This window comes from Scyliorhinus canicula, chromosome 2 (assembly GCF_902713615.1).
Source record: "Scyliorhinus canicula chromosome 2, sScyCan1.1, whole genome shotgun sequence".
Classification (NCBI taxonomy): domain Eukaryota; kingdom Metazoa; phylum Chordata; class Chondrichthyes; order Carcharhiniformes; family Scyliorhinidae; genus Scyliorhinus; species Scyliorhinus canicula.
Window position 1 is genome coordinate 219,796,589 of NC_052147.1, and position 15,415 is coordinate 219,812,003.

Consider the following 15,415-nt stretch of genomic DNA (forward strand, 5'->3'; position numbering starts at 1 on the left):
GGCCGTACATGGTCGCCTGCTGTTTCACTCGTGCGAAGAATTGGTGGGGGTCTGCAGTGGGGAGGAACGGGGTGATTTTCTCACATGCGTCCCTTAGTTGTGTTACAGTTAAGGGGGTGGTGTATGTGATCCCGGGTGCGCCTCCTGCGGTTGCTTTTCTTTGGGTGGTGACTGGGTTCATTGATGCGGGTGCTATATGATCTGTGGGGGGTTGGGGCGCTTTCCTTTTCTGTTGCGCTGCTGGCGCACATGTTCCCTGAACATAGCGCTGTGCGGTTTCACTCAACTCCTGCCAATCTGGGGCATTTTCTTCATCTAATTGGGTCCCAAATGTCTCTTGGAACCCATTCTGCACAGAAAGCAGAGATTGCAGCTGCACAATCTGCTTCCTACATTTCGCGTGGTCTACGGTGCTTTGCCTTTGTTCAGTGGTGGCAGCATGGAGTGCTCTTAAAGCTGCCTTTAGGTCGCTACACTGCTTCTTTAGTGTCTCTACCTGCCTTTCTGCTTCTTCTCTTACCAAGACTGCACGCTGCACATCTTGATAGGCCTTTTCATATTGAACTTGGGAACTGCTCAGATGGGCTAGACAAGACTGATGTGCCCTCTTGGCATCATCCACCTCTCTATCCTTATCTACCAGTCGTTGCCTTAAACCTAGATTCTCCTTTTCGATGTCCCTGACATCCACTTTGCTCATTCGGTTTTTCTCTTCTAACTCTGCTCGGAGCGTCCTGACGACCTCCTCTGTGCCTCGCAATTGTGCCAAGCAGGACACAATTGCCATCGGCTTACGTGCTTTACATAAACACTTTTTATGAATTTGAGATAGGTTCTCCCACCAAGTATGTCCTATACTCCCGGGACCTGTCTCCTCATTCACACAAAATTCACTCCAAAGGGGCCATCCTTTCCCTTTGAGGTACTTCCTGAGTTCCAGCTCCCACACGGGACACTGACCTACTCTGCTACTGTTGGTCGCTGCGACCACGAACTGTTCTGGGTTCATGAGGCGTTCCATTGCCTGCATGGCCATCTCTTTTTCTCCTATGCTCTCTTTTAATTTGGAACAAGGGATAATAAGGCAATGCTTATAAAATACGGGTACGGCTTTCGCAATGTTCTGACTTATAAAACTCCCGACAGTTTGTCGCAACAAAAATCTCTCGGTTTTACCTTACAACCCTGTTAGTTACGCATGCAAAAACACACTTTCAAATTATGATTATTGGTTTGAACTACTTGAACACTTGTGGTTTTTCCTTTTCCCAATTGGATTTCAGATTCAAATTTCTGGGTTCTCTCGGAGTGGGGGGGCCACTTCTAATCGAGTCCTGTCGGATGTCGCCACTAAATGTTGCTCGTTCTGGGTGAGTGTGCTTAACACTCGATTTGGCTCTGTTTCGTTACTTAGCTTTGGAGTCGCCAGGTATCGTTAAGATACCGCCACAGGTTTCAAGGTCAAGTTCAAACCAATAAAACCACACACCAATTAGTAAATTCAAACAAATGAGTTTATTATAATACAATTATAAACTACTCATGCACACGCTAAGATGACTAAACTATTCCTACCACTAAATAGACCAATACTTATCTTAAAAGGAACTGCCGGATCAGGGGACAAGGCCTCTTGCTCTGCACTAGGTCCGCAGACTTCAGGTTGGTACAGGTTAAAGGGGTCAGGAGTATCTATCTCTGGTAGCGATCGTTGTGAGACACTTACTTGCTGACGGCCGCTGTCTGAACCTCTCCTCTCTCTCGGGCAAGGTCTTCTTCGGTAAAGGCTGGTCGAGAGGGCTGGTCAAGAGAGGAGGGCTGGTCAAGAAGAACGAACTGAGTTCGGGACCTGTCTCTTATAGGTCCCAGGGCTTTGCGCCCTTTTGGGCGGACCCTCTATCTGTTGGGGATCGATTGGGTCTCTTCCCAATCGATTTGTTTGAATCCCCCCAATACTGAGGCTGTCCCTCGGCTACTGGGCGGTCCTTCAGGTGCTTTGTCTTCGAACCCCGCTGGTGCCGGGGTGTCTGGCTTCCCCTACAACGTTGCAATCACTTCCCTATTTGTGTCCTTTGTCACTGGGATCGTTCCATTACTATGCTAACTGTCCCGGAGATTGCCTCATTAGTATGCGGAATGTTTGTTTCGGTGCTGTCTGCTCTCTTAGCAGACAGAATACTGCTAAGTGGCTTGTTGCAGCCTGCTTGTGCTGCAAACTGTGTCCATTTTACCCTGCAAGCTTTGCGTTCCTCCATTTTGTATTGCGGGAATGGCCAACTTCGGTGGCTACAATACTAAGGGGCAATTTAGCATGGCCAATTAACCTAACCTGCACATCTTTGGACTGTGGGAGAAAACCAGAGCACCCGGAGGAAACCCATGCAGACATGAGGAGAAAGTGCAAACTCCCCACAGTCACCCGTGTGGGAATTCAACCTGGGTCCCTGGAGCTGTGAGGCAGCAGTGCTAACCACTGTGCCACTGTGCCCCCCGAGTTATAGCATGAAGACAGGCCCTTAGGCCCAACTTCTCCATGACGCTCACGTTTTACCACTAAGCTAGTCCCAATTGCCCATATTTGGCCCATTTCCCTCTATTTTTTATTAATTATGTATCTCTGAGCTCGACTGCCGAGTCAGAGAGAATGAAATGTAATGATGCTGCTGTGTGAATGATTAAGGATTTAGAATATTGTAGAATGTTTAAATATGAGATTATGATGAAAGCACCTGAAGGCCCGCCTAGTAGCCGAGGGACAGCCTCAGTATTGGGGGGATTCAAACAAATCGATTGGGAAGTGACCCAATCGATCCCCAGCAGATAGAGGGTCCGCCCGAAAGGGCGCGAAGCCCTGGGACCTATAAGAGACAGGTCGCCACCGCCTGAAAAACCCCTGTACTGATCCCCTCAGGGCAAATTTCACCCTCTTCAATTTGATGAACCCCGCCATATGATTGATCCAGGCCTCCACGCTTGGGGGCCTTGCATCCTTCCACAGAAGAAGAATCCTCCGCCGGAATACTAGGGACGGAAAGGCCAGAACACCGGCCTCTTTCGTCTCCTGCACTCCCGGCTCCACTGCAACCCCAAATATCGCGAGTCCCCAGCCTGGCTTGACCCTGGATCCTACCACCCTCAACATCGTGCTTGCTACCCCTTCCAAAATTCCCCCAGCGCTGGGCATGTCCAGGACATATGGGCATGGTTCGCTGGGCTCCCCAAGCACCTAGTACACCTGTCTTCGCCCCCAAAAAACCTACTCATCCTCGTCCCGGTCATATGAGCCCTATGTAGCACCTTGAACTGTATGAGGCTAAGCGTCGCACATGAAGAGGAGGAGTTCACTCTTTCCAGAGCATCCGCCCACGTTCCCTCCTCAATCTCCTCACCCAGCTCCTCTTCCCATTTACCCTTCAGCTCCTCCACCGAGGCCTCGTCTACCTCCTGCATCACTTGGTATATGTCCAAAATCCTCCCCCCTCCAACCCACACCCCGAAAGCACCCTGTCCTGGACGCCACGTGGGGGCAACAGAGGGAACCCCACCACCTGCCGCCTGGCAAATGCCCTTACCTGCATATACCTAAAAATGTTCCCCGGGGGGAGCCCGAAATTCTCCTCTAACTCACCTAGGCTCGCAAACTTCCCATCTACAAACAGGTCCCTCAACCTCCTAACACCTGCCCTGTGCCAACTCAGGAACCCGCCATCGATTCTCCCTGGAACAAACCGGTGGTTCCCCCGTATCGGGGACCCCAATTTTGAGGGTAGCCGCCACAACCGGGCTCGTGGTATACCTCGTTGGAGGGAGCGGCAACGGCGCCTTTACAAGTGCCTCCAAGCTCATGTCCACACAGGACTCCATCTCCATCCTCTTCCATGCTGCCCCTTCCCCGTCCATTACCCACTTACGCACCATCGCTGCGTTGGCAGCCCAATAGTACCCACAGAGGTTGGGCTGTGGTCTACCCCACCCATCTGGTCCATAAACTCCCTCAACACCTTAGCCGTCGCTGGCCTCCTACCCGCCCTGGACCTGGATCGATCCAATGGGGGATCCAACACTGTATTGAAGTCCCCCCCCATTATCAGGCCCCCCGTCTCCAGATCTGGAATGCGGCCCAACATGCGCCGCATAAACCCCGCATCGTCCCAGTTCGGGGCGTATACGTTCACCAGCACCACCCGCTCCCCCTGCAGCTTGCCGCTCACCATCACGTACCTCCCGCCGCTGTCCGCCACCACATTTGACGCCTCAAACGACACCCTCTTTCCCACCAGGATCGCCACCCCCCGATTTTTTGCATAGCCCCGAATGAAACACTTGGCCCACCCATCCCTTCCTCAGTCTAACCTGGTCCGCCACCTTCAGGTGCGTCTCCTGAAGCATGGCCATGTCCGCCTTCAGCCCCTTCAGGTGCGTAAACACACGGGCCCGTTTGACTGGCCCATTCAGTGCCCTCACATTCCAAGTTATCAGCCAGATCGGGGGCTCCCTGCCCCCCTCCCCCGCCGACTAGCCATAACCCATCCCCTGCCCGCCACTGGCCAGCGCCCCCCGCTCGGCCAGTTCCCCACGGCGGCAAACCCCCATCCCGACCCCCCCTGCATACTCCAGCTCCTTCCTGGCCATTCCAGCAGCAACCCGGTACCCCCCTCCCCCCCCACCCACCCCCCCAAGCTAGGACCCCTCCTAGCCGCGTTACTCCCTCCATGATACTCCCGTAAGTCAGCTGACTCCTGCTGACCCCGGCAACTCCCGCCACTTCTCCGACCCCTCCCTGACACCAACTTTGCTGGCTTCCTTTCCAACATCCACTTGGACAACACCACAATGTCCAGCTCCTATCCTCCTCGAAATCCTGCACATCTGTCACTCCCATATCCTCACTGACATGGAACCTCCGACACAATAAGCTTTAAAATTCTTGTCCTCTTTAAATGCACTCTTACTTTCTACCAAACATTGACTTTCCACCACCCTCACTCTCTGGGACTCCCTCTCTAAACTTTTCAGAGTGTAGCGAAGCCAGTTCACGTGTTGCCTGTTGCTCATTCGGGGGGGGGGGGGGGGGAGGATCATGTGACCGGCAGAGGAGCTGTGGAAGCAAGAGTGTAACATTCTGGTTGCCACGGTCACGGCTTGGCGTTGCTATGGTGACAGCCCGGCAGTTGCGACTGAAAACATTTGGCGAAGTGGTGGTTTCAGACGACGACCGCCCTCCAGCTCCAGGCACAGGGATCTCGGCGACCGCGGGTAAGGCTCCAGCCAGGGGCAGCGACTCGGGGGGGTGGGGGGATCATTACAAACTGTAGCTGGGAGGAATATCGCTGCTCACCTCCTAACGTAGTCAATCCTTCCTTGCTATTTTCCGCAGCTGAAGGCGGTGGGGACCAGAAATATCCCATGCTGGATCCAGGATTTGTGTGTTCAAATACTACCAGGAAAATGAAACAGCATTTGGGGAGGGAGGGGTGGATATTATTGCGTCTAATCGTCCATCGATTCCTCCAGCGAGTCTGCATGTCAGGGTTCGCAGGATCAGGCTGGGCTGTGAGGCTCCCGTTGTTGAATAGCCTGTTTATAGTCACAAATTATAGTGGCTTGGACCAAATTGCAGAGAGATACTCAACTTCTTCTATAAAGGAGACATGAAGTGCCTTCAGGAGAGAAGAGGGAAGGAAGAAAATTAACCATAATATAAAGGAGATAGGGCAAGAGCTATGAACATAAAGGGAGAAAGATTTTAAAAAGCATGTCCACAAGACGTTTTGAAGCACTTCACACCCAATTAATCACTTTTGAAGTACAGTCATTTGTAGTGTAGACCAACGCAGCAGCCGATTTGCACACAACATCCCACAAATAACAATGGGATCAATTGCATTTTGGTGATAATGGTTGAGAGATAAATGTTGGCTTTGACCCCCTTCCCCACTCTTCACATGGTGCCATCATGGGGTCTCTTATATCCATTGGAGGACATGATGTGGAGATGCCGGCGTTGGACCGGGGTGAGCACAGTAAGAAGTCTTACAAAACCAGGTTAAAGTCCAACATGTTGGTTTCAAACACTAGCTTTCGGAGCACTGCACCTTCCTCAGGTGAATGAAGAGGTAGGTATACCTCTTCATTCACCTGAGGAAGGAGCAGTGCTCCGAAAGCTAGTGTTTGAAACAAACATGTTGGACTTTAACCTGGTGTTTTAAGACTCCTTACTATCCATTGGAGGAGGCAGACAGGGCTCCAGTTTGACCACGTGCATCCCACTGCTGATGCATTATTGTCTCTGAGCTTCCGAGAAGTGGATATCAGAGTCGGATTGCCACTCTCCTATTTTCTTTCTTTAATATCCAACCGTTGTTTTCTCACCCGCCGACCTTCCGACTCAGACCAGGCGAGAATCATCCAGTGCAGCACGACCCTGAGGACTTGTGTTGAGGGCTGGAGAGTCAGAGGTATGGAAGCCCCCCTTTTTTATGGCACTAGCTGCCTTAAAGCAGGTAAGTTTGAAGGTCCATCTTCAGAAGCCAGGGAGAAGGTAGGTTTGCAAGGTGAGTGGGTCCAGGTGGTCTGTTGGTCAGGGTGAGTGGGTACGGGTTGTCAGTGGGGGAGCGGGGTCAGGTGGTCAGTGGGGAGTGAGGGTTGGATGGCCACAGGAAGGTGGGAGTTTAGTTAATGGGGGGGGGGGGGGTTGGGGAGATGGTCCAGGTTGTGGTGGAATGGTCAGAGGGGTCAAAGGGGTTGGGTTATCAATGGGAGGTGGGGTCAGTGGTTAGAGGAGTCCCATGGGAGTGGGGGGAGTCCTATGGGAGCTGGTACTAGTTACCCGCGACCAAAAGTGGTTTCAATTCTTCTAACTTTTCCTGGGTAACTATTCTTGTAAGATAGTCAATGTTTACTCTTACCATCCCCATGAAGGGGGAAGCAGTTACGTAGTGGTATTGTATCTGGACTAGTAATCCAGAGACGCAGGGTAATTAGCTGGGGATCTGGGTTCGAATCCCACCAGAGCAGTTGGTGGAATTTGAATTCAATAAAAGTCTGGAAAGTTTAAAGCTGACAATGAAACCATTGTCGATTGTCGTAAAAACCCATCTGGTTCACTAATGTCCTTGAGGGAAGAAGGAAATCTGCCGTCCTTACCCGGTCTGGCCTACATGTGACTCCACACCCACAGAAATGTGATTAACTCTTAAATGCCCTCAGGGATGCGCAATAAATGCTGGTCCAGCATCCCACAAACAAATAAAAAGAAACAACTTTTAAAATTGCTAGCTAGCTTTCTCTCACACTCTAATTTCTCCCTATTTATATTTTAAGTCATTCTTTGTTGGTTTCTATATTCTGTCCAATTTTTGAACCTGCCAGTCACCTTCACGGAATTGTATGCCTTTTCTTTCAATTTGAACTACCTTTCATTTTCTTGCATGGTAGCACAGTGGTTAGTGCTGATGTTTCACAGTGTCAGGGTCCCAGGTTTGATTCCCGGCCTGGGTCACTGTCTGTGTGGAGTCTGCACGTTCTCCCCGTATCTGGGTGGGTTTCCTCCAGGTGCTCCGGTTTCCTTCCACAAGTCCCGACAGACATGCTGTTAGGTAACTTGGACATTCTGAATTCTCCCTCAGTGTATCCGAACAGGCTGTGGGATTTTCACAGTAACTTCATTGCAGTGTTAATGTAAGCCTACTTGTGACAAGAAAGATTATTATATTAAATTTAGAGTACCCAATTATTTTTTCCAATTAAAGGGCAATTTAGCGTGGCCAATCCACCTACCTGCACATCTTTGGGTTGTGGTGGTGAAACCCACGCAGACACGGGAACAATATGCAAACTCCATACGGACAAAGACCCGGATCTTTTATTTTCTTAGTGAACCAAGAATGTTGCATCCTTCTCAAAGAGTCTTTCATCTTTCTCACTGGAATGTTTCTTTGTTGAGTGTTATGGAATATCTCCTTAAATGTCTTCCACTGTATCTCTGCTGACATACCCCTTAACCTAATTCCCCAGTTCACTTTAGCCAACCCCACCTTCATACGTTGAGAATTTCCTTCATTTAAGTTTCAAACATGGGCGGCACGGTGGCGCAGTGGTTAGCACTGCTGCCTACGGCACTGAGGACCCGGGTTCCATCCCAACCCAGGTCATTGTCTGTGTGGCGTTTGTACATTCTCTTCATGGGTTTCACCCCCACAACCCAAAGATGTGCAGGTTAAGTGGATTGGCCACACTAAATTACCCCTTAATTTGAAAAAAAAATAATTGGGTACTCTAAATTTATTTAAAAAAGAAAAATACGTAAATAAAAAATAATTAAGTTCAAAACATTAAACGTTGACCCACTTTTCTCTTCCTCAAACTGAATGTGAAATTCAATCATGTTATGATTACTGCCACCTAAAGGCACCTTTACTATAAGGCCATTAATTAATCCTATCTTGCACATTACCAGGTCTAGAATAGCCTACTCTCTAGTTGACTCTAAAACATACTGCTCTAAGAAACTTTTGTGAAAACACTCTATGAACTCACCATTCAGGCTAAATTTGCCAATCTGATTTATCCAATCTAAATGTAGATTTAAATCATCCTTGGGTGGCACGGTAGCGGAGTGGTTAGCACTGCTGTCTCACAACTTGAGGGACCCGGATTCAATTCAGTCTTGGGTGAATGTGTGGAGTTTGCACGTTCTCTGCGTGGGTTTCCTCCAGGTACTCCGGTTTCCTACCACAGTCCAAAGAAGTATAGGTTAGGTGGATTGACCATGCTAAAATTGCTCCTTAGAATCCAAATATGTGCAGATTTGGTGGGGTTAAGGGGATAGGGCGGGGGAGTGGATTTAGGTAGGGTGCTCTTTAAGTGGGTCAGTCCAGACGCGATGGGCCGAATGGCCTAGTTCGGCACTGTCGTGATTCTATGGGATAATTATCGCCGTGCCTTTCTCACAAGTCCCCATTATTTCTTCCTGCAAACCCTGTCCTATAGTGTAGTTACTGTTAGGGGAACTAGCAACTATGCTGACAAGAGACTTCTTTGCTATTTCTAATGTCTACTAAAACTGATTCTACATCTTGATCTTCAGAATTCATCATTCACTATTTTGGCAATGTCATCCTTAATTAACAGAGTTACCCCACAACGTTTTCCTGGTTTTCTGTCTTTTTGAAATGTCATGTACCTGTGAATATTCAGGTCTCAGCCTTCATCATCTTGTAGCAATGGCTATCAGATCATACATGAGTGGATGAGTGCAGCTCCAACAAGGCTCTGGCCTTATGTGATGGTGCACTCTTGAGTGAGCACACTTTGCCCCTTCCTGTCATGCACTGACTATCATTACCCATATTGCTACCCTTCTCTCTTGCCTTGTCCTCTCCCTTTAGGTTTACATTTTCCGTCACTTGATACCTTACCCTCACTATTTAGTTTGAAGCCCTCATTACTGCCCTAGTTATGTGACTCACAAAAACACTGGTCCCAGCATTGTTGAGGTGAAGACTGCCCCAACGGTACAGCTCCCATTTTCCCAGTACTGGTACCAATGCCCATTTCTCCCATACCAATCTTAACCACTGCATTTAATTATCTAATCTTATTTATCCCATGTCAATTTGCTCACAGTTTATGTCACAGTCCAGAGATTATTACCTTTGAGATTCTGCTTTTTAATTTAGCCCTCCCCCAGTTGCTCAAGCTCCTGGTGCAAAACCTCTTTCTTTGAATTGTCTATGCCAATGGTATCTTTACCTAGACGATGACAACTGGAACTTCTCCCTCCCACTGCAAATTCCTCTTCAGTCCAGAGCAGATGTTCCAAATCCTGGCGCTCGGAAAGAAACACAACCTTCTGGACTCTAGCTCTTGGCTACACAGAACTGTGTCTATCCCCTGACTATACAGTCCCCTACTATCATTACGTTCCTACTTATTCCCTCCGCTTGAATGCTTTCTGTATCACTAGACCATAGTTAGTTCACTCATCTACCCTTTGGTGAGTTTAGCTTACTTGGCTAGAAAGCTGGTTCGTGATGCAGAGCAATACCAGCAGCGTGGATTCGATTCTCATACCGGTTTGGGTTTCCTCCGGGTGTTCCGGTTCCACCCACAGTCCAATGACGTGCAGGCAAAGTGGACTGGCCATGCTAAATTGCCCCTTACTATCCAAAAGGTGGGTTGGGTCACAGGGATAGGGTGGGGCTGTTTTGGAGGGTTGGTGCACACTCAATGGACTGAATGGCCTCCTGCACTGTAGCAGTTCTATGTTCAGACTCCACTTTCATCCGCACAAGCTCCAAGAAACTCAAACCTGTTGGCCAATTGCTAGGACTGAGGCTCCTCCACTTCTACCTTCTTGATGCCAAATCGTTTCACTTACACAAAACACCCTGCTGTCCCTGATCATGGGCCAAATCAGAAGACCCTCGCATAAAGGGTGTGACTGTCTTCTGACTCAATGCCAGCAAAACTAAAGAGCTGGTCATTGACTTCAGGAAGCAAAATACTGTACACACCCCTGTCAGCATCAATGGGGCCGAGGTGGAGATGTTTAGCAGTTTCAAATTCCTTGGGGTGCACATCTCCAAAAATCTGTCCTGGTCCACCCACGTCGACGCTACCACTAAGAAAGCATAACAGCGCCGAAACTTCATCAGGAAACTAAGGAAATTCGGCATGTCCACATTAACTCTTACCAACTTTTACAGATGCACCATAGAAAGCACCCTATCTGGCTGCATAACAGCCTGGTATGGCAACTGCTCGGCCAAGGACCACAAGAAACTTCAGAGAGTCGTGAACACTGCCCAGTCCATCACATGATCCTGCCTCCCATCCATTGACTCCATCTACACCTCCCGCTGCCTGGGGAAAGCGGGCAACATAATCAAAGATCCCTCCAACCCGGCTTATTCACTCTTCCAACTTCTTCCATCGGGCAGGAGATACAGAAGTCTGAGAACAAGCATTAACAGACTCAAAAACAGCTTCTGCCCCACTGTCACCAGACTCCTAAATGACCCTCTTATGGACTGACCTCATTAACACTACACCCTGTATGCTTCATCCGATGCCAGCGCTTATGTAGTTACATTGTATATCTTGTGTTGCCCAATTATGTATTTTCTTTTATTCCCTTTTCTTCCCATATACTTAATGATCTGTTCAGCTGCTCGCAGAAAAATACTTTTCACTGTACCTCGGTACACGTGACAATAAACAAATCCAATCCAATCCTATCCAATGGTACTAAGTGTCCAGGTGCCTTTCCCCCTTCTTGCTGCAGCACAGTGTCTGAAGCTCAGCCTCCTGCTCATTAACTCTGAGCTGAAGTTCCTCAAGCTGTGGACACTTACTGCTGCAGTGTGATACATAGATATATAGATACATAGAAGATAGGAGCAGGATTTGGCCTTTAGAGCCTGCTCCGCAATTCAGCACGATCATGGCTGATCATCCAACTCAATAGCCTAATCCTGCTTTCTGCCCATAGCCTTTGATCCCATTCTCCCCAAGTGTTATATTCAGCCGCCTCTCGAATATATTAAAATTTTTATAATCAACTACTTCCTGTGGTAATGAATTCCACAGGCTCACCACTCTGTGTGAAGAAATGTCTTCTTATCTCTGTCTGAAATGGTTTACCTTGAATCCTCAGGCTGTGACCCCTGGTTCTGGACACACCTATCATTGGTAACATCTTCCCTGCATCTACCCTGTCTAGTCCTGTTAGAATTTTATAAGTCTCTATGAAAACCCAACTTCATTCTTCTGAACTCCAGCGAGTATAATCCCAACCTAGTCAATCTCTCCTCATATGACAGTCCCGCCATCCCTGGAATCAGTCTGGTAAAGTTTAGCTGCACTCCCTCGAGAGAAAGAACATCCTTCCTCAGAGAAGGAGACCAAAACTGCACACAATACTCCAAGTGTAGCCTCACCAAGGCCCTGTACAATTGCAGCAATACATCCCTGCTTCTATACTCAAAACGTCTTGCAATGAAGGCCAACATACCATTAACCTTCTTTACCACCTGCTGCACCTGCATGCTTACCTTCAGTGACTGGTGCACAAGGACACCCAGGTCCTGCTGCACACTCCCCTCTCCCAATTTACAACCATTCAGGTAGTAATCAGGTAGCCATTCAGGGAGATGATCACACTGACATCCACCAGTTCCCACACGTCACCTGCCCTGCAATTTTTAAGGCATTTTAATTTACTAATTAATGACACATAACTTCCTCAGAATGGCAATGTCCAGCACATTGCCACTATCGATGAACTTACCCAAAGTGGGATTCCTAAGCCCCTACCTCCCAATGTTCCTCACTCAGACTGGGTGAGACAGGAGCAGTGGCTGCATTAGTGAGGAGTAACTAGGGAACAGAGAGGTAGCTGCCATAAAGTAGATGTTTAAAGGGACAATTAAAAGGTAAGTTGTGGTGAATGTATTCACCTAAGTATGAACTGTCTGTATTGTGCTGTGACCTATGACCTGGAAATGATAATACGGTCTACTTCCAGGTACTGTACTGGAACCCCGATGGGCTCCGCCTCTGGCTCTGCCCTCCCCGGGGCGATATATAGACCGGCCACCTGTGGGTGGCACTCATTTGTACAGCAGACACTGGCAGGCGAGTTCCGACACGTGCGACTCGTGGGGGCCGCCATTTTGTGACTCCGATACCTCCGACCACGCAGGATGCCTGCAGCTTGGCGCAGTCACCCTCGACCAGTCTCAGCCAAAGCACCTGAAAAGTTCTATGCTGGTTGTTCGGGTCAACGGGCATGAGACCCCCTGTCTTTTTGACTCTGGTAGCATGGAGCGCTTTGTTCACCCTGACACGGTAAGGCGCTGCTCCCTTCACATCTACCCCGCATCCCAAACAATCTCCCTTGCCTCCGGATCCCATTCGGTTCAGATCCGGGGGTACTGTGTCGCGAACCTCGCGATGCAGGGCGCCGAGTACGCCCATTTTAAATTGTACGTCCTCCCTCACCTCTGCGCCCCCCTACTGCTTGGATTAGACTTCCAATGCAGTCACCGAAGCCTGACCCTACAGTTCGGCGGACCCTTACCCCCCCCTCATGGTATGTAGCCTCATAACCCTTAAGGTCCCCCCCCTTCACTCTTTGCGAACCTCACTCCCAACTGTAAGCCCGTCGCCACCAAGAGCAGACGGTACAGTTCCCAAGACATGATTTTTATCAAGTCAGAGGTCCAGCGACTGTTGAGGGAAGGGATCATCAAGGCCAGGAACAGCCCCTGGAGAGCGCAAGTGGTGGTCGTCCGGACCGGGGAAAATAATCGGATGGTTGTGGACTACAGGCAGACCATTAACCGGTTCACTCAACTGGATGTGTACCCCCTACCCCGCATAGCGGAGATGGTCAACCAGATCGCACAGTACCGGGTGTTCTCAACGGTCGATCTGAAGTCGGCCTACCACCAGCTCCCGATCCGCCCTCAAGAGAGCCACTATGCGGCCTTTGAAGCAGCTGGCTGACTCTTCCACTTCCTCAGGGTCTCTTTCGGCGTCACCAACGGGATCTCGGTCTTTCAGAGAACGATGGACCGAATGGTCGATCAGTACGGGTTGCGGGCTACATACCCGTACTTGGGACAATGTTACCACCTACGGCCATGATCAGCAGGACCACGACGCCAACCTTCAGAGGTTCCTCCAAGCCGTCCAATCCCTCAATCTCACTTATAACAAAGAGAAGTGCGTTTTCCGCACAACCCAGCTAACCATCCTCGGCTAAGTCATGGAGAATGGAGTCCTAGGGCCCGACCCCGACCGTATGCGCCCCCTCACGGAACTTCCCCTTCCCCACAGCCTCAAGGCCCTGAAACGATGCCTGGGTCTATTCTACTACTATGCCCAGTGGGTCCCCAACTATGCGGACAAAGCCTGCCCACTTGTTACAACCACTACATTTCCCCTGACGCTGTGGCCCACTTGGCCTTCAGCCCCATCAAGGCCGATACCACTAAGGCCAGAAATGCACGCGGTGGACAAGTCCATGCCCTTATAGGTAGAGAGTGATGCGTGAGACGTCACACTGGCCGCCACACACAGCCAGGCTGGCAGGCCAGTAGCATTCTTCTCTAGAACCCTCCATGCTTCCGAAATCCCAAACTCCTCGGTCAAGAAGGAAGCACAAGTCATAGTGGAAGCTGTGTGCGGCACTGGAGGCACTACCTAGCCGGTAGGAGGTTCAGCCTCGTCACTGACCAGAGGTCGGTTGCCTTTATGTTTGACAATGCACAACGTGGCAAAACTAAAAATGACAAAATCTTGAGGTGGAAGATCGAACTCTCCACCTACAATTATGATATCAAGTAACGTCCTGGGGAGCTCAACGAGCCCTCAGATGCCCTTGCCCGCGGCACATGCGCAAGATGACTGACTTCGGGCTATCCACAATGACCTCTGTCACCCGGCTTACCCACTTTATTAAGGCCCACAATCTGCCCTACTCCACCGAGGAGGTCAAGGCCATGACCAGGGACTGCCAAGTCTGCGCCGAGTGCAATCCGCACTTCTATCGGCCAGACAAGGTCCACCTGGTAAAGGCCTCCCGGCCCTTTGAACACCTCAGCATTGACTTCAAAGGGCCCCTCCACTCCACCAACCATAATATATACTTCCTAACCGTCGTTGACGAGTACTCCCGCTTCCCCTTCGCTGTCCCCTGCCCCGACATGACCTCGGCCACAGGTATAAGGGCATTGCACAACATCTTCACACCTTTCGGTTTCTCTGCGTACATCCATAGCGACCAGTGCACATCGTTTATGAGCGATGAGTTGCGTCAGTACCTGCTCAGCAAAGGCATCGCCTTGAGCAGGACTACAAGCTATAACCCGCAGGGAAACGGACAGGTGGAGAGGGAGAACCCGACGGTATGGAAGGCCATCCTTCTTGCCCTCCGGTCTAGAATTCTCCCGATCCCCCGCTGGAAGGAGATCCTCCCCGACGCCCTCCACTCCATTAGATCACTCCTCTGCACAGCCACGAACGAGACCCCTCACAACCGCTTGTTTGTCTTCCCCAGGAAGTCCATTTCCGGGGTCTCGCTTCCATCCTGGCTGACAACTCCGGGACCTGTCCTTCTCCGGAAGCATACGAGGAGCCATAAGACCAACCCCCTGGTCGAGAGGGTCCAGCTGCTGCACGCCAACCCCCAGTACGCCTATGACGCGCACCAGGACGGACGGCAACATACGGTCACCCTACGAGACCTGGCGCCAGCTGGTTCCCCTGCCATCGCGCCCCCCGCACAGCCTACCGCCACCTCAGGTGCCCCTTACGCCCCCCTGGGTCTCCTGTATTGTCCCGCGCCTGCACTGCCGCCACCCACCACCCCCCTGCCTACCCCCACCTGTCAACCGGCTCCGACACG

General features: G+C 50.2%; 1 protein-coding gene across 5 annotated transcripts in view; it reads left to right on the forward strand.

Moving 5' to 3' along the window:
• The first annotated feature begins 5,166 nt into the window (after positions 1-5,166).
• The window catches only part of c2h7orf57 (chromosome 2 C7orf57 homolog), a 128,521-nt gene continuing 118,272 nt past the window's right edge, over positions 5,167-15,415 (forward strand). For 3 of the 5 annotated variants that reach the window (XM_038789586.1, XM_038789581.1, XM_038789585.1), the window contains exon 1: positions 5,167-5,256. The gene's annotated coding sequence lies outside the window, so the exon portion shown is untranslated. Of the gene's footprint in view, positions 5,257-6,392; positions 6,459-6,481; positions 6,504-15,415 lie in introns of those variants that run through there. The other 2 variants (XM_038789583.1, XM_038789582.1) reach the window with 2 other exon arrangements.